Genomic DNA, 27960 nt, shown 5'->3' with positions numbered 1-27960 from the left:
TTGCAGAGGAAGGTAAACTCCCAAACTCATTCTATGAGGCCACCATCACCCTAATACCAAAACCTGACAAAGATCCCACAAAAAAAAGAAAACTACAGGCCAATATCACTGATGAACATAGATGCAAAAATCTTTAACAAAATTCTAGCAATCAGAATCCAACAACACATTAAAAAGATCATACACCATGACCAACTGTGCTTTATCCCAGGGATGAAAGGATTCTTCAATATCTGCAAATCAATCAATGTTATACACCACATTAACAAATTGAAAAATAAAAACCATATGATCATCTCAATAGATGCAGAGAAAGCCTTTGACAAAATTCAACATCCATTTATGATAAGAACTCTCCAGAAAGCAGGAATAGAAGGAACATACCTCAACATAATAAAAGCTATATATGACAAACCCACAGCAAACATTATCCTCAATGGTGAAAAATTGAAAGCATTTCCTCTAAAGTCAGGAACAAGACAAGGGTGCCCACTTTCACCATTACTATTCAACATAGTTTTGGAAGTTTTGGCCACAGCAATCAGAGCAGAAAAAGAAATAAAAGGAATCCAAATTGGAAAAGAAGAAGTAAAACTCTCACTGTTTGCAGATGACATGATCCTCTACATAGAAAACCCTAAAGACTCCACCAGAATAGTACTAGAACTAATCAATGACAATAGTAAAGTTGCAGGATATAAAATCAACACACAGAAATCCCTTGCATTCCTATACACTAATAATGAGAAAACAGAAAGAGAAATTAAGGAAACAAATCCATTCACCATTGCAACGGAAAGAATAAAATACTTAGGAATATATCTACCTAAAGAAACTAAAGACCTATATATAGAAAACTATAAAACACTGGTAAAAGAAATCAAAGAGGACACTAATAGATGGAGAAATATACCATGTTCATGGATTGGAAGAATCAATATAGTGAAAATGAGTATACTACCCAAAGCAATTTATAGATTCAATGCAATCCCTATCAAGCTACCAACGGTATTCTTCACAGAGCTAGAACAAATAATTTCACCATTTGTATGGAAATACAAAAAACCTCGAATAACCAAAGCTATCTTGAGAAAGAAGAATGGAACTGGAGGAATCAACCTACCTGACTTCAGGCTCTACTACAAAGCCACAGTCATCAAGACAGTATGGTACTGGCACAAAGACAGAAATAGAGATCAGTGGAACAAAATAGAAAGCCCAGAGATAAATCCACGCATATATGGACACCTTATCTTTGACAAAGGAGGCAAGAATATACAATGGGTTAAAGACAATCTCTTTAACAAGTGGTGCTGGGAAAACTGGTCAACCACTTGTAAAAGGATGAAACTAGAACACTTTCTAACACCATACACAAAAATAAACTCAAAATGGATTAAAGATCTAAACGTAAGACCAGAAACTATAAAACTCCTAGAGGATAACATAGGCAAAACACTCTCCGACATACATCACAGCAGGATCCTCTATGACCCACCTCCCAGAATATTGGAAATAAAAACAAAAATAAACAAATGGGACCTAATTAAACTTAAAAGCTTCTGCACAACAAAGGAAACTCTAAGCAAAGTGAAAAGACAGCCTTCAGAATGGGAGAAATAATAGCAAATGAAGCAATGGACAAACAACTAATCTCAAAAATATACAAGCAACTCCAACAGCTCAATTCCAGAAAAATAAATGACCCAATCAAAAAATGGGCCAAAGAACTAAATAGACAGTTCTCCAAAAAAGACATACAGATGGCTAACAAACACATGAAAAGATGCTCAACATCACTCATTATCAGAGAAATGCAAATCAAAACCACTATGAGGTACCATTTCACGCCAGTCAGAATGGCTGCGATCCAAAAGTCTACAAATAATAAATGCTGGAGAGGGTGTGGAGAAAAGGGAACCCTCTTACACTGTTGGTGGGAATGCAAACTAGTACAGCCACTATGGAGAACAGTGTGGAGATTCCTTAAAAAACTGGAAATAGAACTGCCTTATGATCCAGCAATCCCACTGCTGGGCATACACACTGAGGAAACCAGAAGGGAAAGAGACACGTGTACCCCAATGTTCATCACAGCACTGTTTATGATAGCCAGTTTGTGGAAGCAACCTAGATGTCCATCAGCAGATGAATGGATAAGAAAGCAGTGGTACATATACACAATGGAGTATTACTCAGCCATTAAAAAGAATACATTAGAATCAGTTCTAATGAGGTGGATGAAACTGGAGTCTATTATACAGAGTGAAGTAAGCCAGAAAGAAAAACACCAATACAGTATACTAACGCATATATATGGAATTTAGAAAGATGGTAACAATAACCCTGTATACGAGACAGCAAAAGAGACACTGATGTATAGAACAGTCTTATGGACTCTGGGGGAGAGGGAGAGGGTGGGAAGATTTGGGAGAATGGTGTTGAAACATGTATCATGTATGAAACGAGTTGCCAGTCCAGGTTCGATGCACGATACTGGATGCTTGGGGCTGGTGCACTGGGATGACCCAGAGGGATGGTATGGAGAGGGAGAAGGGAGGAGGGTTCAGGATGGGGAACACATGTATACCTGTGGCAGATTCATTTCAATATTTGGCAAACCAATACAATATTGTAAAGTTAAAAAAATAATAATAAAATAAATTAAAAATTAAAAAAAAAGAAGAAGAAGAGGTGTCACATATGATTGTTGTTGGTGAAGGTTTTTGCAGAGTTGAAGAAAGTCCTTTCCTTGAAGTGGAGAAACCCACCATGTTAAACCTTTATTGATGGTGGGGGTGGAGGTGGGGGGTTGCTCCACAGACCCAGCAATAAGACTGATTGTGGAATGCAACATAGGAAAGTGTTCAGAACAATTAAAGGCGTTGTCTTTAGGGTCAAAGGGCAGACTTAGAACTTTTGGAGTCAGCAGAAGAAAGCCCACCTAGATTCTCAGACCCATATTGGTCCTGTGGCTTCTTTGACTTAAAGGCTGGGTGAGGAGTTAACCTCCTGGTAATGTCTATTGAAAAGGTAAAAGCTGAGTCACATAGTTAATTCCAATGCTCAAGATCTACAACAATCAGTTCAGTTCAGTTGCTCAATAAAGTCTAACTCTCTGCGATGCCATGGATCACAGCACACCAGCCCTCCTTCTGATCACCAATTCCTGGAGTTTACTCAAACTCATTTCCATTGAGTTGGTGATATAATCCAACCATCTCATCCTCTGTTGTACCCTTATCTAATCTTCAATCTTCCCCAACATCAGGGTCTTTTCAAATGAATCAGCTCTTCCTATCAGGTGGCTAAAGTATTGGAGTCTCAACTTCAACATCAGTCCTTCCAATGAACACTCAGGACTGATCTCCTTTAGGATGGACTGGTTGGATCTTCTTGAAGTCCAGTGGACTCTCAAGAGTCTTCTCCAACACAATTCAAAACCATCAACACTTCAGCACTCAGATTTCCTTATAGTCCAACTCTTACATCCATACATGATTACTGGAAAAACCAAGGCCTTGATTAGACAGAACTTTGTTGGCTAAGTAATGTCTCTGCTTTTTAATATGCTGTCTAGGTTGGTAATAACATTCCTTCCAAGGAGTAAGCATCTTTTAATTTCATGGCTGCAAGAACCACCTGCAGTGATTTTGGAGCCCGAAAAAATAAAGTCAGCCACTGTTTCCACTGTTTCCCCATCTATTTGCCATGAAGTGATGGGACTGGATGCCATGATCTTCGTTTTCTGAATGTTGAGCTTTAAGCCAACTTTTTCACTCTCTTCTTTCACTTTCATCAAGAGGTTCTTTAGTTCTTCTTCACTTTCTCCATAAAGGTGAAGTCATCTGCATATCTGAGGTTATTGATATTTCTCCCAGCAATCTTGATTCCAGCTTGTGCTTCATCCAGCCCAGCATTTCTCATGATGTACCCTGCATATAAGTTAAATAAGCAGGGTGACAATATATAGCCTTGACATACTCCTTTTCCTATTTGGAACCAGTCTGTTCCATGTCCAGTTCTAACTGTTGCTTCCTGACCTGCATTCAGATTTCTCAATAGGCAGGTCATGTGGTCTGGTTCCCATCACTTTCAGAAGTTTCCATGGTTTATTGTGATCCAAAAGTCAAAGGCTTTGGCATAGTCAATAAAGCAGAAATAGATGTTTTTCTGGAACTCTCTTGCTTTTTCCATGGTCCAGTGGATGTTGGCAATTTGATCTCTGGTTCCTCTGCCTTTTCTAAAAACAGCTTGAACATCTGGAAGTTCACTGTTCACATATTGTTGAAGCCTGGCTTGGAGAATTTTGAGCATTACTTTGCTAGCATGTGAGGTGAGTGCAAGTGTGCAGTATTTAGAACATTCTTTGGCATTGCCTCTCTAAGGGACTGGAATGAATACTGACCTTTTCCAATCCTATGGGCACTGCTGAGTTTTCCAAATTTGCTGGCATGTTGAGGGCAACACTTGCACAGCGTCATCTTTTAGGATTTGAAACAGCTCAACTGGAATTCCATCACCTCCACTAGTTTTGCTCATAGTGATGCTTCCTAGGGCCAACCTGAGTTCACATTCCAGGATGTCTGGCTCTAGGTGAGTGATAACACTATCGTGATGGTTTGGGTCATGAAGATCTTCTTTGTACAGTTCTTCTGTGTATTCTTGCCACCGCTTCTTAATATCTTCTGCTTCTGTTAGGTCCATACCATTTCTGTCCTTTATTGAGCTCATCTTTGTAGGAAATGTTCCCTTGGTATCTCTAATTTTTTTCTTGAAGAGATATCTAGTCTTTCACATTTTATTGTTTTCCTTTTTTTTTTTTTTCCGTTGAATGCTGAGGAAGGCTTTGTTATCTCTCTTTGCTATTTTTTAGAATTCTGCATTCCAATGGGTGTATCTTTCCTTTTCTCCTTTGCTTTTCACTTCTCTTCTTTTCACAGTTATTTGTAAGGCCTCTCCAGACAGTCATTTTGCTTTTTTGCATTTCTTTTCTATGGGGATGGTCTTGCTCCCTGTCTCCTGTACAATGTCACAAACCTCCATGCATAGTTCATCAGGCACTCTGTCTATCATATCTAGTCCCTTAAATCTATCTCTCAGTTCCATTGTATAATCACTAGTGATTTGATTTAGGTCATACATGAATGGCCTAGTGGTTTTCCCTACTTTCTTCAATTTAAGTCTGAATTTGGCAATAAGGGGTTCATGGTCTGGGTCACAGTCAGCTCCCGGTCTTGTTTTTGCTGACTGTATAGAGCTTCTCCATCTTTGGCTGCAAAGAAGATAATCAATCTGATTTCAGTGTCGACCATCTGGTGATGTCCATGTGTACAGTCTTCTCTTGTGATGTTGGAAGAGGGTGTTTGCTATAACCAGTGCTTTCTCCTGCCACAACTCTATTAGCCTTTGCCCTTCTTCATTCTGTACTCCAAACCCAAATTTGCCTGTTACTCCAGGTGTTTCTTGACTTCCTGCTTTTGCATTCCAGTCCCTTATAATGAAAAGGACATCTTTTTTGGTGTTAATTCTAGAAGGTCTTGTAGGTCTTCATAAAACCATTCAACTTCAGCTTCTTCAGCATTACTCATTGGAGCATCACTTGGATTACTGTGGTATTGAATGGTTTGCCTTGAAAACAAACAGATCACTCTGTCTTTTTGAGACTGCACCCAAGTACTGCATTTTAGACTCTTTCGTTGACTCTGAGGGCTACTCCATTTCTTCTAAGGGATTCTTGCCCAGAGTAGTAGATATAATGGTCATCTGTGTTAAATTCACTCATTTCAGTCCATTTTAGGTCACTGATTCCTAAAATGTCGATGTTCACTCTTGCCATCTCCTTTTTGACCACTTCCAATTTGTCTTGATTCATGAAGCTAACGTTCCAGGTTCCTATACAATACTGCTCTTTATAGCATCAGACCTTGTTTCCATCACCAGTCAAATCTACAGCTGGGGTTTGTTTTTGCTCTGGCTCCATCTCTTCATTCTTTCTGGAGTTATTACTTCATTAATCTCCTGTAGCATAGTGGGCACCGACCGACCTGGGGAGTTCATCTTTCAGTGTCCTATCTTTTTGCCTTTTCATATTGTTCATGGGGTTCTTAAGGCAGGAATACTGAAGTGGTTTGCCATTCCCTTCTCCAGTGGACCACATTTTGTCAGAACTCTCCACCAATCTAATCACATGGACCACAGCATTGTTTAACCCAATGAAACTATGAACCATGCCATATAGGGGCACCCTGCTATATACCTGGGGCCAAACTATAGTGGAGATAATTAAGATAATGGTGACCTCCCTCTAAAGATCCCATGCATGTACTGCTACATTCAGTGTCCCCAACCCTGTAGCAGGGGGGACAATATACTTCCTACAGCAGGACAATATATCTCAAGGCTGTATATTGTCACCATGCTTATTTAACTTATATGCAGAGTACATCATGAGAAACACTGGGCTGGATGAAGCATGAGCTGGAATCAAGATTGCCGGAAGAAATATCAGTAACCTCACATATACAGAAGACACCACCCTTATGGCAGAAAATGAAGAGGAACTAAAGAGCCTCTTGATGAAAGTGAAAGAGGAAAGTGAAAAAGTTGGCTTAAAGCTCAACATTCAGAAAACTAAGATCATGGCATCTGGTCCCATCACTTCATGGCAAATAGATGGGGAAACAGTGGAAACAGTGGTTGACTTTATTTTTTCGGGCTCCAAAATCACTGCAGGTGGTTCTTGCAGCCATGAAATTAAAGGATGCTTACTCCTTGGAAGGAATATTATTACCAACCTAGACAGCATATTAAAAAGCAGAGACATTACTTAGCCAACAAAGTTCTGTTTAGTCAAGGCTATGGTTTTTCCAGTAGTCATTTATGGATATGAGAGTTGGACTATAAAAAAAATAAAAATAAAAGAAAGAAAGAAAGCTGAGCTCCAAAAAATTGATGGTTTTGAATTGTGGTGTTGGAGAAGACTCTTGAGAATCCCTTGGACTGCAAGGAGATTCAACCAGTCAATCCTAAAGGAGATCAGTCCTGAATGTTCATTGGAAGGACTGATGTTGAAGCTGAAGCTCCAATACTTTAGCCAGCTGATGCGAAGAGTTGACTCATTTGAAAAGACTCTGATGCTGGGAAAGACTGAAGGCAGAAGGAGAAGGGGGCGACAGAGGATGAGATGGTTGGATGACACTAACTACTAGACTGACATGTTTGAGTAAACTCTGGGAGTTAGTGATGGACAGAGAGGCCTGGTGTGCTGCAGTCCATGGGGTTGCAAAGAGTTAGACAGGACAGAGCGACCGAACTGAACTGACTGATACCGTCTGAGCCAGTTGGAACAGTTTCTTAAAAGACTGATTTGGTTCATATGCCTGTTTTCATAACTTATGGCAGATCTCTGGAGCTGATTGAGTGAGAAATCTATCTTGTAAGATCATTTCTCTGTCTGTAACTTCAGGATCAATGTCAGTAAACATGTGGAGAGCCTCCAGTAGCCTATACTAGGAATTTACCAGGAGTTTCCTTCTCTCCCGGTTCTATGTCAGCCAACTTAGCATAATTTAAAGTCTTAGCACGTGCTCACTTGAGTCCTTCAAGAATACATCCGGCAAAGTGGCTCTGTTATGGGAACTACTTGGGTCCCTGTAGGAAGGAGGGCTATTTCATGTTCCTTCTTTTCCATTGTTTCACGCTCAAGCCATTAATCTCCAAAAGTAGTAGCTTCCCCAAAACTTGAGTTTTGAGTCAGGATTCAACATCTGTCCCAAGACATACATTACATCTTTACAAGTAAGGTCATACAGTAAAGTTAGTCCTGTAAAGGCTTCTATGTACTTTTCTGGGTTCTCTAGATAGTTTTGACCGCAATTGGTACTGTTTGAATTTCTACCAAGATTGAGGCAACCCCTCCTGGAAGGGTGCCCTAATTCTCAGCCTGTTCAGTTGGGGCCCCAGATACAGGGGCAAAGTAAGAGAACAGGAGGCAGCTGAAGGTTTCACACCCAAATCTGCACCCTTAGGAGATAAGTCTGGCATGTCTCACAGAGAGATAAAGAACAGCACATATAGCACTTCTAAGCATTTCTCCTGTTTTGTAGAGAACTGGTCTACTTGTAAAACAGTAATAATTGAGATCCTTCTATAGGTCGCGTTCCCCGTCTTCCAAAGGATACCATGGCCATTCAGTGTTGCAGAAGAAAATCAGGCATGTCTTTCAAAAATTCTGGGTATCTTGTTCCGATTTTTTAAAATACATTTTAAAGGTGGTTCTGGAACTGCTGGCTCACATTGGTATGAGAAAAAAAAGAGGGGCATCCACAGCCATGGATTTTTTTTCACCAGAAGCGTCCTTCCCTGCTCTAGATGGGGGTGTAGATAGACTCTCCACCGATGCTTTCCTTCCCTGGCCGGACTTCAGTTCAGTTCAGTTCATTTCAGTCACTCAGTTGTGTCTGACTCTCTGGAACCCCATGGACTGCACACACCAGGCCTTCCTGTCTATCACCAACTCCAGGAGTTTACTCAAACTCATTTCTATTGAGTTGGTGATGCCATCCAACCATCTCATCCTCTGTCATCCCCTTCTCCTCCTGCCTTCAATCTTTCTCAGCATCAGGGTCTTTTCAAATAAGTCAGCTCTTTGCATCAGGTGGCCAAAGTATTGGAGTTTCAGCTTCAACATCAGTCCTTCCAATGAACACTCAGGACTGATCTCCTTTAGGATGGACTGGTTAGATCTCCTTGCAGTTCAAGGGATTTGCAACAGTCTTCAGTTCAAAAGCATCAAATTTTTGTTGCTCAGCTTTCTTTATAGTCCAACTCTCTCATCCATACAAGACTACTGGAAAAACGATAACCTTGATGAGATGGACCTTTGTTGGCAAAGTAATACCTCTGCCTTTCAATATGCTGTCTAGGTTGGTCATAACTTTCCTCCCAAGGAGTAAGCATCTTTTAATTTCATGGCTACTGTCAGTATCTGCAGTGATTTTGGAGCCCCCCAAAATAAAGTCAGTCACTGTTTCCACTGTTTCCCCATCTATTTGCCATGAAATGATGGGACTGGATGCCATGATCTTAGTTTTCTGAATGTTGAGCTTTAAGGACTTAGTCTGTCCCTTACCAATGCAGGTGCCTCACTCATCCCTTCCGGTTTTACCACTAAGGTGAGGTGGAGATGCACCAGCGGTAGACCTGATGGCATCCCAGTCTGATTTAGTTTTATACCACCAAAACTTTTGTTTGATTTTCCCTTTTCCTCTGATGTCACCTGGGATGGAGCAGAGTAGCTTTTGGGAGTGCCTTTCAAGCTAGGACTACTAGGGGAAGCATCCATCTCATGTGTGCCTGTGCACGTTCCTGACTGCTATATAAACGGTGAGTCATAAAGGGATGAACAATAACCAAGATGTCCCATCTGAGTGTCACCACACCAGTAAATGTGATAGCAAAAGAGATGGTGGAGGGTTGGCCAGTGAGGAAAATGTGAGTTTTGTCCTAAAGCTACTAGGACCAATCCTTCCAGTTCATTTACACAGATTCCAAAAAAGAAATATCTAAGGAGTTGAGATAAAAGCCACCAGAGAGGCTCCTCTGGTCCACTAAGAGCTAGTGCTACCAAAGGAAGAAGCCCATTGCATTTCCAACCTGACTAGATCCTGCAATTCCCAATTTGTGTCCTCAAAAACCTCATGGTCACCAGCAGTGCTTCTATCCACATAGATAGGAGACACAGCCATGACAAAGACTCACTTTCAGGTCGCTGGCCCCTGAAGAAGGCAGCCAAGACCTCTAGCCTGAGAGACGTTCCTGGAGCTGGAGTTCCACCTTTCTCCCAAATGTGCTCCTGTAACTTTCAGCTCCTAGTAAGTTTAGGCACTTCCATGACTACCAAGCTTGGAGTCTAAGTAAAAGTACATAGTAACAGCATGAATCACAAGTCCATTGAAAGTCTATGATCCAGTAGATTAGGTTAGTAGTTCTAATTCCCCACACAGTTATAAAATGGCCAAAGAGACCAGGGAAAGGTGACCAAGAAAGAAAAGTTCGGTCCACATGCTTTGCCCATTTCTGGCTGCTCCCCTCGCAAGGATGCTGGGTGTCTCTTGGCACTGGCAGGTTGATATAAACCCCCCAACAAAGCTCCCCTTTTTGGGGCTGCCTTCAGTCATTAGGAGGCAGAGCAGGGCTCATCGCTTGCTTTGCGCAGGGCGTGTCATTCATTCACACAAGCACACCATAGAGTTAGTAAAGTAAAGCAGAAAACATGCATACTGAGAAAGCAGAGAGCTCTGAGTGTTCTTAGCTTGTGCTGAAGATCCTGGACAAGCCCCCAAGATGACAGCTTACAGTGAACCGTGTCGGATTCATGATCTCCAAAGAAGATTTAACTTATGCATCAGAGACCAGGCTTGATCACCCAAGAGACTTTGTACAGCAGAGTTTTATTAAAGTGAAAAAGGACAGAGAACGCTTCTGACATAGACATCAGAAGGGGGATGGAGAATGCCCTCCTCTCTAGTGTTAGCAAGGTAGTTATATACTTTTTAATTACTTATTACAATAAATCAAAAGAAGGTCTCAAGGTTGTAAAGATCTTACTAGACCCACTACCATGATTTACATTTTAGGATAACAGGATTAGCCAGAAGGGTTTCAGGAAGGAGAAACTATCCTCAAGCAGGAAACATTGTTGCTATATAATCTTTCAGTTCAGTTCAGTTCAGTCGCTCAGTCCTGTCTGACTCTTTGCAACCCCATGAATCGCAGCACTCCAGGCCTCCCTGTCCATCACCAACTCCCAGAGTTCACTCAGACTCACATCCATCGAGTCAGTGATGCCATCCAGCCATCTCATCCTCTGTCGTCCCCTTTTCCTTCTGCCCCCAATCCCTCCCAGCATCAGAGTTTTTTCCAATGAGTCAACTCTTTGCATGAGGTGGCCAAAGCATCATTCCCTCCAAAGAAATCCCAGGGCTGATCTCCTTCAGAATGGACTGGTTGGATCTCCTTGCAGTCCAAGGGACTCTCAAGAGTCTTCTCCAACACCACAGTTCAAAAGCATCAATTCTTCGTCACTCAGCTTTCTTCACAGTCCAACTCTCACATCCATACATGACCACTGGAAAAACCATAGCCTGACTAGACAGACCTTGATTGGCAAAGTAATGTCTCTGCTTTTCAATATGCTATCTAGGTTGGTCATAACTTTCCTTCCAAGGAGTAAGCATCTTTTAATTTCATGGCTGCAATCACGATCTGCAGTGATTTTGGAGCCCCCCAAAATAAAGTCTGACACTGTTTCCACTGTTTCCCCATCTATTTCCCATGAAGTGATGGGACCGGTTGCCATGATCTTCGTTTTCAGAATGTTGAGCTTTAAGCCAACTTTTTCACTCTTCTCTTTCACCTTCAGAAAGAGGCTTTTTAGTTCCTCTTCATTTTCTGCCATAAGGGTGGTGTTATCTGCATATCTGAGGTTATTGATATTTCTCCCAGCAATCTTGATTCCAGCTTGTGCTTCTTCCAGCTCAGGGTTTCTCATGATGTACCGTGCATATAAGTTAAATAAGCAAGGTGACAATATACAGCCTCGATGTACTCCTTTTCCTATTTGGAACCAGTCTGTTGTTCCATGTCCAGTTCTAACTGTTGCTTCCTGACCTGCATACAAATTTCTCAAGAGGCAGGTCAGGTGGTCTGGTATTTCCATCTCTTGAAGACTTTTTACAGTTTGTTGTAATCCACACAGTCAAAGGCTTTGGCATAGTCAATAAAGCAAAAGTAGATGCTTTTCTGGAACACTCTTGCTTTTTCGATGATCCAGCAGATGTTGGCAATTTGATCTCTGGTTCCTCTGCCTTTTGTAAAACCAGCTTGTACATCTGGAAGTTCATGGTTCATGTATTGCTGAAGCCTGGCTTGGAGAATTTTGAGCATTACTTTACTAGCGTGTGAGATGAGTGCAATTGTGGGGTAGTTTGAGCATTCTTTGGCATTGGCTTTCTTTGGGACTGAAATGAAAACTGCCCTTTTCCAGTCCTGTGGGCACTGCTGAGTTTTCCAAATTTGCTGGCATATTGAGTGCAGCACTTTTACAGCATCATCTTTCAGTATTTGAAATAGCTCCACTGGAATTTCATCACCTCCACCTGCTTTTTTCACAGTGATGCTTTCTAAGGCCCACTTGACTTCGCATTCTAGGATGTCTGGCTCTAGGTGTGTGCTCACATCATGGTGATTATCTGGGTCATGAAGATCTTTTTTTATACAGTTCTTCTTTGTATTCTTGCCACCTCTTCTTAATATTTTCTGCTTCTGTTAGGTCCATACCATTTCTGTCCTTTATCAAGCCCATCTTTGCATGAAGTGTTCCCTTGGTATCTCTAATTTTCTTGAAGAGATCTCTAGTCTTTCCCATTCTGTTGTTTTCCTCTGTTTCTTTGCATTGATCACTGAGGAAGGCTTTCTTATCTCTTCTTGCTATTCTTTGGAACTCTGTATTCAGATGCTTATATCTTTCCTTTCTCCTTTGCTTTTCGCTTCTCTTCTTTTTACAGCTATTTGTAAGGCCTCCCCAGACAGCCATTTTGCTTTTTTGCATTTCTTTTCCATGGGGATGGTCTTGATCCCTGTCTTTTGTACAGTGTCACGAACCTCAGTCCATAGTTCTTCAGGCACTCTATCAGAACTAGTCCCTTAAATCTATTTCTCACTTTCACTGTATAATAATAAAGGATTTTATATAATCCTTAGTACAGAGTTTAAACTGTGTTGTTTGCTGTGTAATCATCAGTTCCATGCTTAAAGAAATAAACGTTTTTTATGTGACTAAGACTAGGGAATGTAGAGGAAAAAAAAATGTTTGGTCTTTCCTCCTCCTTGAGAATTCCCGACCCCTATCTCTGCTTCGAGAGCCCCAGACCCTTTTCTCATCCTTGGGGACCCTGGACTTCTCATCAAACTGCCTAGGAATTTACTCTCAGTAATCTCATGAATACATTACACCACATGTATCCTACAAGCATGGTGAAATTCATTCAAGTAGAAGTCAGAAAACTCCAGGCTATGTCAGATTTTTGTTTTCCATTGATTTGTTTTTCCTATAACGTCTTTTCTCCACAACAGAATTGATCCTTAAATAAAAAGGCAACTACTTGGGGGAAAATTTTTAAATAAAATAACATTATCAAGAGATTACTTACCTTTAACACTGTATCATATGTCCTGATGAGATTATATTACTTTTATCAGAAGTATCTTTTCCATATTCAAATACACTTCAATGTCGGTTTGCTGGCCTTGTGTGATACCTTTGTGGTAGTAGGGAATATAATTAGAGGACATAGCAATAGGAAATCACTAATGGGAGTCTTTGCAATTGTCAGTTTTTTACTTTTCACATGAGGATGGGTTTGCTAATTGGATTAAGTCTGTCTCTAACTGTAATCTCAGCAAGCATCAGTTAAAGGAAGAACTGCCATGTCACACCCGCCTTGTGTGCTAGGAGGTGAAACACAGCAGTTAAGAAGAATCATTTAAGGCACAGTCTATGTGCATAATTAACTAAGCCTATTTCCTTGATTAAAAATCTGTTTATCAAGGCTAGTTGTTCAACTGAATCTACAGAGATATCTGAAGTAACTACTTATAGTATTTGAACTAGAGGTGGATTAAGGTGTCACTAAATGTTTTAGTTAGTAGGTGAGACAGTTGCTGCTGACTTTACAGGCTTTAAAAGGAGTATAAATGCTGAGTTTTAGTCAAAATGGATAGTGAAGTGAAGTTGCTCAGTCGTGTCTCACTCTTTGAGACCCCGTGGATTGTAGCCCACCAGGCTCCTCTGTCCATGGGATTCTCCAGGCAAGAATACTGGAGTTGGTTGTCATTTCCTTCTCCAGGGGATCTTCCCAACCCAGGGATCGAACCCAGGTCTCCTGCACTGCAGGCAGATGCTTTATCCTCTGAGCCACCAAGGAAGCAAAATGGATAGTAGATGGTTATAATTGCATTTAGAATATTTTAAGTGATGAATTACATAGGGGATACAAGGAAATACAGAGGTGTATCTGCTGGGGATGGAATCTCTTTGTGAGCTAATTTGTGTCTATGAATAATTAAATGATATTTACTGTAGTAGACAGTTATTTACCAATATCAATGCACTTCTGTATTAAAAAGAAAAGAAAAGAAAAAAACTTCCAGACTATAACCCAGGGTCCTTGCATATATGTGGGGCAAAGTGACGAATTTTTAGCCAGTGAAAATTGAATAGAGGTTGGCCCTAACTTCACTCAGTAACTCAAGGGACATTTTAAGGGCTTATATGATATTGATTATATGTGGAATCCAAAAAAAAAAAAATGTGGTATAAATGAGCCTACTTACAGGATAGAAATAGAGTCACAGATGTAGAAGAAAAACTTATGATTACCAAGCAGGAAGTGAGGGAGGGGAGGTTGACATCTACACACTACTGTATACAAAATAGATAACTAATAAGAACTACGCAGCACAAGGAAACTCTACTCAGTACTCTGCAGTGACCTATATGGGAACAGAACCTAAGAAAGACGGGATATATGTTTATGTACAACTGACTCACTTTGCTGTACAGAACAAACAAACACTGTAACTCAACTACACTTCAATAAAAAGTAATTTTAAAAAACTGAATTCCAAATGATTGCATGGGAGAGAGACACTTTCCCACCTCCACAGGCAACCCACATTATGGTATGTGTGCAGTGAGAAATAAACTTAGGTTATATATCAAATTTAGTACTCTAAGACCTAGGAAGTAGGAATTCTGCAAAAGTATGTGTTAGTAGTGAATATTATTACAGTCCTGAAATTTCCTCAGCAATGCAAGAGGTACCAGGATGGTCAAAAAATTTCTTCCATTTCTTAATAAAAATAAAAGACACACCTTCCACTTTCACCAATAACTTTATTGAACAACATATTGTTTTGTCCCACTACCTTCTGCCATTTTTCAGGCAATTTCATAATTCCATCTTCCCAAAACTTCATCTTTTTTTTAGCAAAGAACTGTTCCATGTGCCTTTACAGACTTCCAGGGAATTGACAGCAGTAAAGAATTCACCTGCAATGCAAGAGGCTGCCTGCAATGTAGGAAACGTGAGTCCAGAGGATCCCTAGAAGGGAATCCCCTGGAGTGGATGGCAATCCACTCCAGTATTCTTGCCTGGGAAGTGCCATGGGCAGAGGAGCCTGGTAGGCTACAGCCCATGGGGTCCCAAGAGTCAGACAGGACTTAGTTACAAAACCACCATGAATGGAATTTTCTGAAGACCAAAATAAATGGAAATCCAAAGGTACAATGTCTGGTGAATACAACAGATGAATCAGAACTCCCCAGCCAAGCTGTAACAGTTTTTGTCTGGTCATCAAAGAAACATGCACTCTCGTGCTATCCTGGTAGAAGATTATGCATTTTCTGTTGACAAATTTCAGATGCTTTTGGTTGAGTGCTGCTTTCAGTTGGTCTAACTGGGAGAAGCACTTTTTGGAATTAATCGTTTGATTTTCCAGAAGGCGCTCATAATAGGGGATCCCTTTCCAATCCTACCATACACACAAAATCACATTCTTTGGATGAAGACTAGTCTTTGGTATGGTTTTAGTGGTGGTTCATTTCAGTTTCCCCACAATCTTGTCCATTCTACATTATTGTACAGTATTGACTTTTCACTGCCCGTCACAATTTGTTTTAAAAATGCAAGGTTTTTATTACTTTTAAGTAGAGAATCTGGCTTCCCAGATGGCATTAGAGGTAAAGAATTTGCCTGCCAATGCAGGAGATACAAGAAATTCTGGGTTCAATCCTTGGAGTCACAGAGATTACCTGGGGTAGAAAATGGGGCCCCAACCAGTATTCTTGCCTAGAAAATTCCATGGGCAGAGGAGCCTGGTGGGCTATAGTCCATGGGGCTGCAAAAAGTCAGACATGACTGAGTGACTGAGCATACACACACAAACAGAGAATCACATGCAGAAATACAGTCAAGAAGGTGTTTTTTTTTTTTTTTTTTTGCCTAAGTGGAACACAAACATCAAACCAATTAACATAGCCAAGCTGTTGCAAATGATTTTCAAAACTTGATATGGATATTTTTAGCATATTCTCTGTCTCCCACCTGGTATAATGTTGACTGTTCTCAATTAATGTTTTGATTTGATTGCTATCAACTTCAACTGGTCTATCTGACCATAGAGCATTGTCCAGCAAGAAATCTCCAGCACGAAACTACACAAACCACTTTTGACATGTTTGATCAGTCACAGCACCTTTTCCATTCATTGCACAATTTTGTGTGTGTGTGTATGTGTTTTAGTTGTCCTTTTACCATTCTTTAAATAATAAAGCATCATATGCCAAAAATGTTGCTTTTTTCTTCCATCTTCAATGTTAAATGGTTACACAAAAATTCATCAATTTTGATTTTTTTTAAATGCACGCTGATATGACAGCTGTCACAATACAATCTAAAAACTGTTTTGAATGAAGTTAAAGACAACTACAATAAACTGTGGAAAATTCTTCAAGAGATGGGAATACCAGACCACCTGGTCTGCCTCTTGAGAAATTTGTATGCAGATCAGGAAGCAACAGTTAGAACTGGACATAGAACAACAGACTGGTTCCAAATAGGAAAAGGAGTACATCAAGGCTGTATATTGTCACCCTGTTTATTTAACTTATATGCAGAGTACATCATGAGAAACGCTGGACTGGAAGAAACACAAGCTGGAATCAAGATTGCTGGGAGAAATATCAATAACCTCAGAAATGCAGATGACACCACCCTTATGGCAGAAAGTGAAGAGGAACTCAAAAGCCTCTTGATGAAAGTGAAAGTGGAGAGTGAAAAAGTTGGCTTAAAGCTCAACATTCAGAAAACGAAGATCATGGCATCCGGTCCCACCACTTCATGGGAAATAGATGGGGAAACAGTGTCAGACTTTATTTTTCTGGGCTCCAAAATCACTGCAGATGGTGACTGCAGCCATGAAATTAAAAGATGCTTACTCCTTGGAAGGAAAGTTATGACCAACCTAGATAGCATATTCAAAAGCAGAGACATTACTTTGCCAACAAAGGTTCGTCTAGTCAAGGCTATGGTTTTTCCTGTGGTCATGTATGGACATGAGAGTTGGACTGTGAAGAAGGCTGAGCCCCGAAGAATTGATGCTTTTGAACTGTGGTGTTGGAGAAGACTCTTGAGAGTCCCTTGGACTGCAAGGAGATCCAACAAGTCCATTCTGAAGGAGATCAGCCCTGGGATTTCTTTGGAAGGAATGATGCTAAAGCTGAAACTCCAATACTTTGGCCACCTCATGCAAAGAGTTGACTCATTAGAAAAGACTCTGATGCTGGGAGGGATTGGGGGCAGGAGGAGAAGGGGGCAACAGAGGATGAGATGGCTGGATGGCATCACTGACTCGATGGACATGAGTCTGAGTGAACTCTGGGAGTTGGTGATGGACAGGGAGGCCCGGCGTGCTGCGATTCATGGGGTCGCAAAGAGTCGGACAGGACTGAGCGACTGATCTGATCTGATCTGATCTGAAAGACAACTAAGTGCTACTAGAACCATCTCATGCAAGAAAACAAATGAACTTGTTGGCCAAGCCAATACTAATATCAGTAGTTTCTTTTTCTCTCCAGTTTGTGGAGAACTGTGAGAATTCCTATACAGAATAAAAATTCTTTTTAAATCTACAATGTTCCTCCCTGAATTGTTGCCAGCTGTAAAAGAGTACTCAAGGTAAATGTGGAATAACTCAGCTGGATAATTCTGGGCCCTGGACATAGCTGAGTAATTTATAAAAGTCATTAGTGACATTATAAGTGAAGTAAGTGAAGTCGCTCAGTCGCGTCCGACTCTTTGCAACCCCATGGACAGTAGCCTGCACCAGGTTCCTCCATCCATGGGATTTTCTAGACAAGAGTACTGGAGTGGGCTGCCATTTCCTTTTCCAGGGAATCTTCCTGACCCAGGGATCGAACCCAGGTCTCCCTCATTGTAGACAGACGCTTTACCGTCTGAGCCACCAGGGACTGACATTATAGTCCCTGCCTTATTTCACTCCAGGGCAGCTTGCCAGTGTTTATGCTCAGGTTCAATAAACTACAACATCAGCAGCATGTATGAACTCAAGAAGTGACTTACACTTCTTCCCCATGTATTTTTTATTTCACCCACTGCATGCTTTACTCTAGTATATCTCCTAGCATCCAAATAAGAAGCTCAAGTTTACTGCTACTATGAGCTTTTAGGGATGTTAGAAAACACACGTTATCATACACTTAGTCAAGTCAATATACCAACCCTGTGGTCTCTACCCAGCTGATGTTTCAAGCAATATGCCATTGGATAGCATGGTTTCCTTATTAAAGGGTGACTTGTATGCTACAATCAAATATCTATTAAAATACATGATTTTTTTTACTGTAGATTCTTTTTTTATCTAAACTTATGTTAAGGGGTATGCGTATATAGCAATTTATGGCTATTAAACTCACAATCTTTGTGATCCATTGTTAGTTATACTGCTTAGGGTAAAGTATTTAGAAAAGGATTATTATACAAACTGAATTAGATGAAGGCATTGAGAAAGAAATAGTAGGGCATTTGTCAAAGTCATATTAGAATGAGTATCATTTTAAAGAATGGCTTTTTGTAATCTTTCTATTTCTATATCCTCTCCAAAGGAAAGAAGTAAAAGCAGCACCAGCATGATGTTCAGGCCTTTTACTTATTAGCATACTGTAGAAGAATTTTAAATATTTCTTACCTTTAAATCTTGCATTACCAGAAAATAACTGAAGCAATGAGATTTTGTTTCAGACATTTAGTCTTGTGAGCTCAAGATTCTTTTTTTTTTTTTTTTTTTTGTATCTCAGCTAAGTACTGCTGAGATAAAAAAAAAAAAAAAAAAAAAATGAACTAACCCTCGCATAGAAAAGCATATCTTACTTTGACATATGCATGTTCATAAGAAATTAGATGAGGACCTCATGAAACAATGATATGAGAAGTAATTAAAGATCATTCTAAAACAAGGTATCATTTTAATAAAATTTAGAAGACTGATGGAAATATAAATATACCTTTAAATTGGCAATAAAAGTAAACAGAAAAATGAAACGAATGAGATATATAAAGTAGACATTTAAGCTTTAAAAACTTTATTCATTTAGAAATACTGTGAAAGTTTACCTATTCTTATTTACTGTCCATAGCAAACTAATTTGCTAAGATTTTATTTTAGATGTTTTATGCAGATATAAGTTATTTCCAATACACTCAATAAATACCTTTGTACAGAGAAAATAACTTTTGTTTATATGCAGAATGAAGAAAGAAGTGAATTCTGTTTTAGATAACTGATTTTCACTTTTCAAAAGGATGTCTGTGGTATGTTTTGATGACTGACTTTTGATTCCAATTTTTCCCAGAAGATATAAATATCCATAAAGCCCTGAACTAATGCCCTTAAATAAGTCAGCTATTGCAGATTTTTTATCCTAAGACCATGACTTGTAATTTGGACAGTTCTGTGCATGCATTAATTTTACAGCGACCTGCCAATCTATTTTCGGAGAAGGCAATGGCACCCCACACCAGTACTCTTGCCTGAAGAATCCCATGGACAGAGGAGCCTGGTAGGCTGCAGTCCATGGGGTCGCGAAGAGTCAGACACGACTCAGCGACTTCACTTTCACTTTTCACTTTCATGCATTGGAGAAGGAAATGGCAACCCACTCCAGTGTTCTTGCCTGGAGAATCCCAAGGACGGGGGAGCCTGATGGGCTGCCGTCTATGGGGTCGTACAGAGTCGGACACGACTGAAGCGACTTAGCAGCAGCAGCAGCCAATCTCTTTTACTACAATTTTTATCTTTGTTCTTTTACTTTCTGCTGTCCCTAGTAGTTTGTTTAATTTTATAGTTCCTTAAATATTTTAATTTTAAAAACTAGGTCCTAAAGTTTCATATTGTGATGAACAGAGATTATAAATATACACTTCTAAATGTCATACTACTACTACTAAGTCACTTCAGTCATGTCCGACTCTGTGCAACCCCATAGACGGAAGCCCACCAGGCTCCCCCATCCCTGGGACTCTCCAGGCAAGAATACTAGAGTGGCTTGCCATTTCCTTCTCCAAGGCATGAAAGTGAAAAGTGAAAGTGAAGTCACTCAATTGTGTCCAACTCTTAGCGACCCCATGGACTGCAGCCTACCAGGCTCCTCTGTCCATGGGATTTTCCAGGCGAGAGTACTGGAGTGGGGTGCTATTGCCTTCATAGTTTCAACTAAATTAGCAGAAAATGCCTTTTATATGTCTATTATTTAATTTAGAAATATACTGAAAATACATGAACTATTTAAATTGTATTATGTTAAACAGCAAATCAATACAGATATATTTTCAATTATCTAACACAATTTATTGAATGAGAGAATACTTGGTGCTATAGGCATGAAGGTTAAAGGGGGTTTGGAAGTGGGCCTTCAGAACCATTTATCGTAAATGCTCCAACTAATAACAAACAGCCACCCTATCATAAACAAATTTAGTTGCATTTTAATGTACATATCTTGGTCCTTGATCTTACAGTGTAGGTACTATATAACAGTAATTGGGAATTATAAAAATAAAATAATTTCCTTAAACCTAAGAAATATGTTTACTGTGATAGAGATGCATAAAGGAATGAAACATATTCATTGGGTACAAGAAATCAGTAAAATTCAGAGAGATATTTGTCAAAAGAACATTTCTAGAGAATAAAAGGTACAGCAGTTCTACAACTTTGTACTTCAAGCTTATACTAAAAATGCATAACTGTAAAGTCGAGCATGGCTTAGTGACTGAATAACAATAAACCAACTAGACTAACAGGTACCTGTAAAACAATATATCTCAAACTTAAAAGTATACATAGAATATTCTCCAGGACAGATGATGTGTTAGGACATAAAGCAAGATTCAATAAATTTAAAAGGAACAAAATTATGCACACTATGTTCTCTGAAAACAATGCAGTAAAATTATAAATTAATTACCAAAAGAACTTTAGGAAACTTCAAATATGTAGAAATTAAACACTACATATTTAAATAACTGACTGATCAAGAAGAAGTCACAAGGGATATTATAAAATGATTTGAAATGGATGAAAAGATACAATAAACTTACAGAATTTAGCTAAAGCAGTAGAGGGAAATGTATAAATATCTACAATAATTTTGAAAAGTATCATACCAATAACCTAACTTCCACTTTGAGAAACTGAAAAATAAGAGCAACTAAATCCAAAGCAAATAGAAAAATGGAAATAATGAGTACTTGAATGTAAATTAATGAATTATATAATAGAAGGAAAAACTAATTAGAGAAAAACTAAAGAACCCCAAAATTAGCTCTGTGAAAATATGTGTGAATGGCAAATTTTAGGTAGACTGGCCAACAGGAAAAGAAAAATTAAAAAAAAAAAACTCGTTATTAACATAAGAAATGAAATGATGGATCATTGCCACTGATCTTCCAGCAATAAAATAAGAATAGGAGGGAATGCTACAAGCAGTTGAATGCCAACAATTTAGAAAATTCAGATTGAATAGAAAATTCCTGGTAATACATAAAGTACAGGGAAAAAATACCCTCAAATGCAGATGCCTTTACTGGTGAATTCTATCAAACATAAAAATAACTTACACTAAACCTTTACAAATTCTAACAACAGAAGAGGAAGAAACATTCCACAGCTTATTTCATGAGGTAAGTATTACCTTAATACCAAAATTGGACATATTTTATGTTTTCCTAATAAACACTATATTCTATATAATTTTACCATGTTCAATAATCAACTAGAAAATTTGCTTCATATTAAAAACAGTAAAAACAGCATGTCATTCCTAGATCATAAAAGGGTTGAATCTCTTTTTTTTCCCTTACCAAATTGTACTTTGTAAATGCTAAATTTTAATTACTTTAACCAGACAATAATCTAGAATTTAGGAAACAGTATTTAGAAACCTTAGATATAAAGCTTTTTCATCTCAGTCTCAATTAAATTTTACACATTTTCTAATTTATGCTAGATAAGGGATAGAAAGGCAAAGGAATTTATTCATTCAAAGAGTAAGCTCAATAAATATTTCTATACCATGTTTCTCAGACTTAAAAATAATTACCTATAAGAAATGCATTTGTATTATAGCACAGGAAAACTTGGAAAATATGAATTTATGGATTATCAGCTATATGTCATACAAGACATTACTGATACAGACATAAATAAATTAGAATTTTAATCTCCAGAGAACTTCAAGACTTTTTGTCATAATAAAGATTGTTGCTTTTAAGGAACAAAGACTTCACAAAACTTAATTTTTTAATAGTGTTAAATTACAGATATACTTGTAAATACATAATTGACTCAACATAGCAATAATTTAGAAATACATATTCTGTAGCAGTATAAAATAGAGTATGAATGAACACCCAGTGTTCAGCATTGAGATCAGACCTGTTTATACAAGTAGTTTTACCATTTTCATTGTATTAACCTGACATTAACCTGATCCTAATCAGTCATTTCATCAAAGGGTCACTTATTTATAGGTTGGGGAAAAGTGTTGATTAAATATATAGCCAATTATTATCCAATTAATTCTGTTTGTTGATGCTGCCTTTTAAATACTATTAAATACTCTAGATAAAAATATCTAATTATTTACAAGGATTATCCTGAAGATGGACTTTCCCCATGGCTCAGTCAGAAAAGAATCTGCCTGCAATGCAGGAGAAAAGGGAAACACAGGTTTGATACCTGTGTGGGGAAGATCCCCTGGTGAAGGGAATGACAACCCACTTCAGTATTTTTGCCTGAAGAATCTCCTCCTGGACAGAGGAGTCTGGCGGGCTATAGTCCATGGGATTGCAAAGAGTTGGACATGACTGACGCAATTCGGCACGCAGCATTCTCAAGGTGATATAAAGGTTCTCTGTTGCAATAAATGATATTCCTGTGTAAGAAAAATCTAGATTCACTCTCCTATTGGAGGGAGAGTTCAGAGAGGAAGACAAAATTTTAGAGTATGGTTTTAGCAGTGATCTCTGTCAGTATCAATTTCTGTTCCAGTAAACATCGACATCTTGCTTTAAAGAGGGACCTAGTCTAAAACTGGTGAATAGAGATAAAATCTGGTACCTCAGGACTAAGAATTTATCAGTACACGGGAAATTAACTGTCATCAACTGAGTTAGCATTCAGAACAGAAATATAATTATAGTTGAAAACAGGAAAGTGAACCACTAACTAGCGTAGACTAATAGTTACTTGGAACTGGCTATCCACCGTGGAAGTTAAGGAATCTCTGCTTCAAAATGTGGTATGAACTGATAAGTTGAAATTGAGTACTGGGTTTATAGCCATAACTTAATTTCAGATTCAAGCCAAATGTAATGCTGATTAAAGTAAAAAAACAACAACAAAAAACTATCAGTTTGTTTTTTGTTGTTTAGTCGCTAAGTTGTGTCCAAGTCTTTGTGACTCCATGGACTGTAGATTGCCAGGCTCCTCTGTCCATAGGACTTCCCCAGGCAAGTATACTGGAGTGGGTAGCCACTTCCTTCCACAGAGGAACTTCAGACTCAGGAATCAAACAGGCCACTCCTGTTTGGCAGGCAGATTCTTTATCACTGAGCAACCAAGTGAAGTGAAGTGATGTGAACTGAAAGTCACTCAGTCGTGTCCAACTCTTTGCAACCCCAGGGACTATATAGTCCTTCAGTCCAGAATACTGGAGTGAGTAGCCTTTCCCTTCTCCAGGGCATCTTCCCAACCCAGGGATAGAACCCAGGTCTCCTGCATTGCAGGCAGATTCTTTACCAGCTGAACCACCAGGCAAGCCCAAGAATACTGGAGTGGGTAGCCTATCCCTTCTCCAGCAGATTTTTCCAAACCAGGAATCAACCAGGGTCTCCTGCATTGCAGGCGATAGCTTTACCAACTGAGCTATCAGGCAACCATGAAACCCCTAAATTTACTAATTTAGAGTTTTATAATTTTAAACCGTGGTAGTTTTGTTAGAAACTTAGTTTCTAGGATCAGTGCGTATATATACATATATATATATATACACACACACATACATACACACACACATGCATGTTTGTGTACATATGGGTGTACACACACAAATAGTATATTTACAACAGTCCTTTGAGTTAAATATCTTTTTTCTTTTTTATGAATGAAAAAACATGAGGTTCACAATTTTAAGTAAATTTAAATGTTACAAGAATAATAAATAATACTCTCATTTTATAATACCTTCACTCTGGGATGATGTACTCATTTGTCTGAATCTCAGAATAAATCTATTGTATCGATACAATTAAGTTGTTATGTCTAGACACTTTTCAGTATTTTCTTCCTATCCTATTATAAGTTTCTACCTGACAGTGTGTATGATTCAGGTAACTTTTGTATCTCCAACTAATTAAATTATTTAATAGACATTTAAAATTAGCTACTTGTTTAAGTGAACTTCGTCCATATGTAGAAATACAATGTATATTTCTTTATTCAATAAATACACTGTCCAGTGGCATTACATGCTTTGACAAACATTTTCAGAAAGCGCTAGGTAACAATTTGTTTTCTTTCCAATCCTTAGTTCCTTTCTTCCAGATCCTGCAAGTAGCCTGGAAAACTAGGCAATTTGTAATACTTAATCTTGATAGCTTCAATGACAATATGGACATTTTACTTATTTAATTGCTTATTTAACTCTCGATATTTATTTAAAATTATTCAATTGATATACTCCTTGAGAGATTAACTATCCCTTAACATGCATTATCTGAAAAATTCTCAGAAAGAGATTTTACAGAAAAAGCAGAGGTAAATCCTGATCTGGCTTCCTCCTCTTATCATATCTCTGAGGCTACTCATGCAAACACTTCCACAAAAAATTAGAGGATAATGAAATTACCTCTGAGAACAAATGTGGCAGATTATACTCCTCCAGGAATTATTTTTGAATTACTTTGTTTGAACTTTTATATATGGGCTATAAACACTGGAAGGTTTCTTTTCTATCTTCAGTTCAGTTCAGTTCAGTCACTCAGTCATGTCTGACTCTTTGAGACCCCATGAACCGCAGCACGCCAGGCCTCCCTGTCCATCACCAACTCCCAGAGTTCATTCAGACTCATGTCCATTGAGTCGGTGATGCCATCCTCTGTCGTCCCCTTATCCTTCTGCCTTCAATCTTTCCCAGCAACAGGGTCTTTTCAAATGAGTCAGCTCTTCGCATTAGTGGCCAAAGTATTGGAGTTTCAGCTTCAACATCAGTCCTTCCAATGAACACTCAAGACTGATCTCCTTTAGGATAGACTGGTTGGATCTCCTTGCAGTCCAAGGGACTCTCAAGAGTCTTCTCCAACATCACAATTCAAAAGCATCAATTCTTTGGTGCTCAGCTTTCTTTATAGTCCAACTCTCACATCCATACATGACTTCTGGAAAAACCATAGCCTTGACTAGAAGGACCTTTGTAGGCAAAGTAGTATCTCTGCTTTGGAATATGCTGTCTAGGTTGGTCATAACTTTCCTTCCAAGGAATAAGTATCTTTTAATTTCATGGCTGCAATCACCATCTGCAGAGATTTTGGAGCCCCCAAAAATAAAGTCAGACACTGTTTCCACTGTTTCCCCATCTATTTCCCATGAAGTGATGGGACCAGATGCCATGACCTTCATTTTCTGAATGTTGAGCTTTAAGCCAACTTTTTCACTGTCCTCTTTCACTTTCATCAAGAGGCTCTTTAGTTCCTCTTCACTTTCTGCCATAAGGGTGGTGTCATCTGCATATCTGAGGTTATTGATATTTCTCCCAGCAATCTTGATTCCAGCTTGTGCTTCTTCCAGCCCAGCATTTCTCATGATGTATTCTGCATATAAGTTAAATAAACAGGGTGACAATATACAGCTTTGATGAAATCCTTTTCCTATTTGGAACCAGTCTGTTGTTCCATGTCCAGTTCTAACTGTTGCTTCCTGACCTGCAAACCGGTTTCTCAATAGGCAGGTCAGGTGGTTTGGTATTCCCATCTCTATCAGAATTTTCCACAGTTTATTGTGATCCACACAGTCAAAGGCTTTGGCATAGTCAATAAAGCAGAAATAGATGTTTTTCTGGAACTCTCTTGCTATTTCCATGATCCAGAGGATGTTGGCAATTTGATCTCTGGTTCCTCTGCCTTTTCTAAAACTAGCTTGAACATCTTGAAGTTCACGGTTCACATATTGCTAAAGCCTGTTTGAACTTTTATATATGGGCTATAAACACTGGATGGTTTCTTTTCTATCTTATCCTGATACAAAATTTACTCCTTATACGTGACTATTGTTATGTGATATGCATTTACATCATATTTTCTACATAACTATTTCTGACACAAGTTTATAAAGATTAGCTAATTTTTAGTTATCTGTATCAGTGAAATTTACCAATGACGTGAATAAACCTGAGTGGAAAATAGTCAAGACCTATGCTAGTTACAAGGATTAATTATACCTGCACAAGAGCAGGTGCAAAAGGTTTGCCTTTTTAATTTTTTGTGTGTGTTTAACTCAAACTTAACCTAATATACATCTTTACCCTCCAGCTGGCTAGCATAAGCTACCTCAAGACATGCTTAATGGCTAAAGAGGTAGGCAGCCAAGTCTCTTCAATACAGGAATATAGTTGTGTCAAAAAACCCCAAAAAAACAAAAAATAAACCTGATAACAGAAAGTAGGGGATCAAACAGAATCTGCCATTTCTTTTCCATCTCTGTTTCTGCTTATTAACCTTATTCTTAATACAGTTTCTCTTTTCCAGATGATGAGAAATATGATCACTGATACTTCCTGGGATGATCAATTCACAATTTCACTAGAAGATCCTATTAACATAGAGATGTTATACCTGAAGAAGAGGACACATACTAAGAAGTCAAAATAATAAATCCTCAATAACTAGGGGTACTGACAGCACCATGTCAATTATAATTGTATTTTGTGTACATATTCTTAATCATCACTAGACTTCTGCTATTAATATATTAATAACAAAAAACCATTTCACAATTATATGTAATATATATTAATGGTTTAATACTCATTTTTACAAATCTATACAATTTAAATAAATTTTATAAATATACATATATTTGTAAAAATGTTCCTGTTTTTGTTAGACTAGCAGAAGCATAGTGGTAATTAAGAGGTTTTTTTTGTTATTAATTTCTTTAACAGTCACTTCAGCAATAATAGGATTTTCATCTGGTGTTCAGTTTCTATATAATCTGAGATGTATTTTTAGGTAATTCAACATCTCATTAATGTGCAATATGCTTGCTAATGAAAGAAACAAAATATGGTTTCTAAATATACTCTAATTTATTAAAATGTATTTAAGCTCTTTTATCATAAGACAATTCAGTTGCTTCTTTATTAGCTAGAGCCTTTAGCATGTATTTATCACATGTAGCACTACGGAGGGCCAACCTTAAGTAAAAGTTTGATAGTTCACTTAAAAGAAAAATTTTAGTGTCTATTATCCCAAAATCCTTTGAACTTATTCTTTAAGCTTTGAATTCTGTAACATTCCTCTAACATTTCTTCATTGTTAAAGAAGCTGTTTAAAATTAAAATAATGCCTAAAGATATAACACATAAATATAAAAGTATTCAGAGTAATACTTTAATAAAACAGGAATAAAAGCATAAATGTGTTGGGTTCCAAGGTAAGCCACCCCAACATGTGCCTCAGTAGCCATACTGATTATTTTGAGTTGAATTTACTTAAGAATGGAGAGTGTAAAAAGGATGTCTGACCCTCCTCTCTGTCCCGT

Source organism: Bos taurus, chromosome 5 (assembly GCF_002263795.3).
Source record: "Bos taurus isolate L1 Dominette 01449 registration number 42190680 breed Hereford chromosome 5, ARS-UCD2.0, whole genome shotgun sequence".
Lineage (NCBI taxonomy): Eukaryota > Metazoa > Chordata > Mammalia > Artiodactyla > Bovidae > Bos > Bos taurus.
This window is presented reverse-complemented; position numbering follows the sequence as displayed.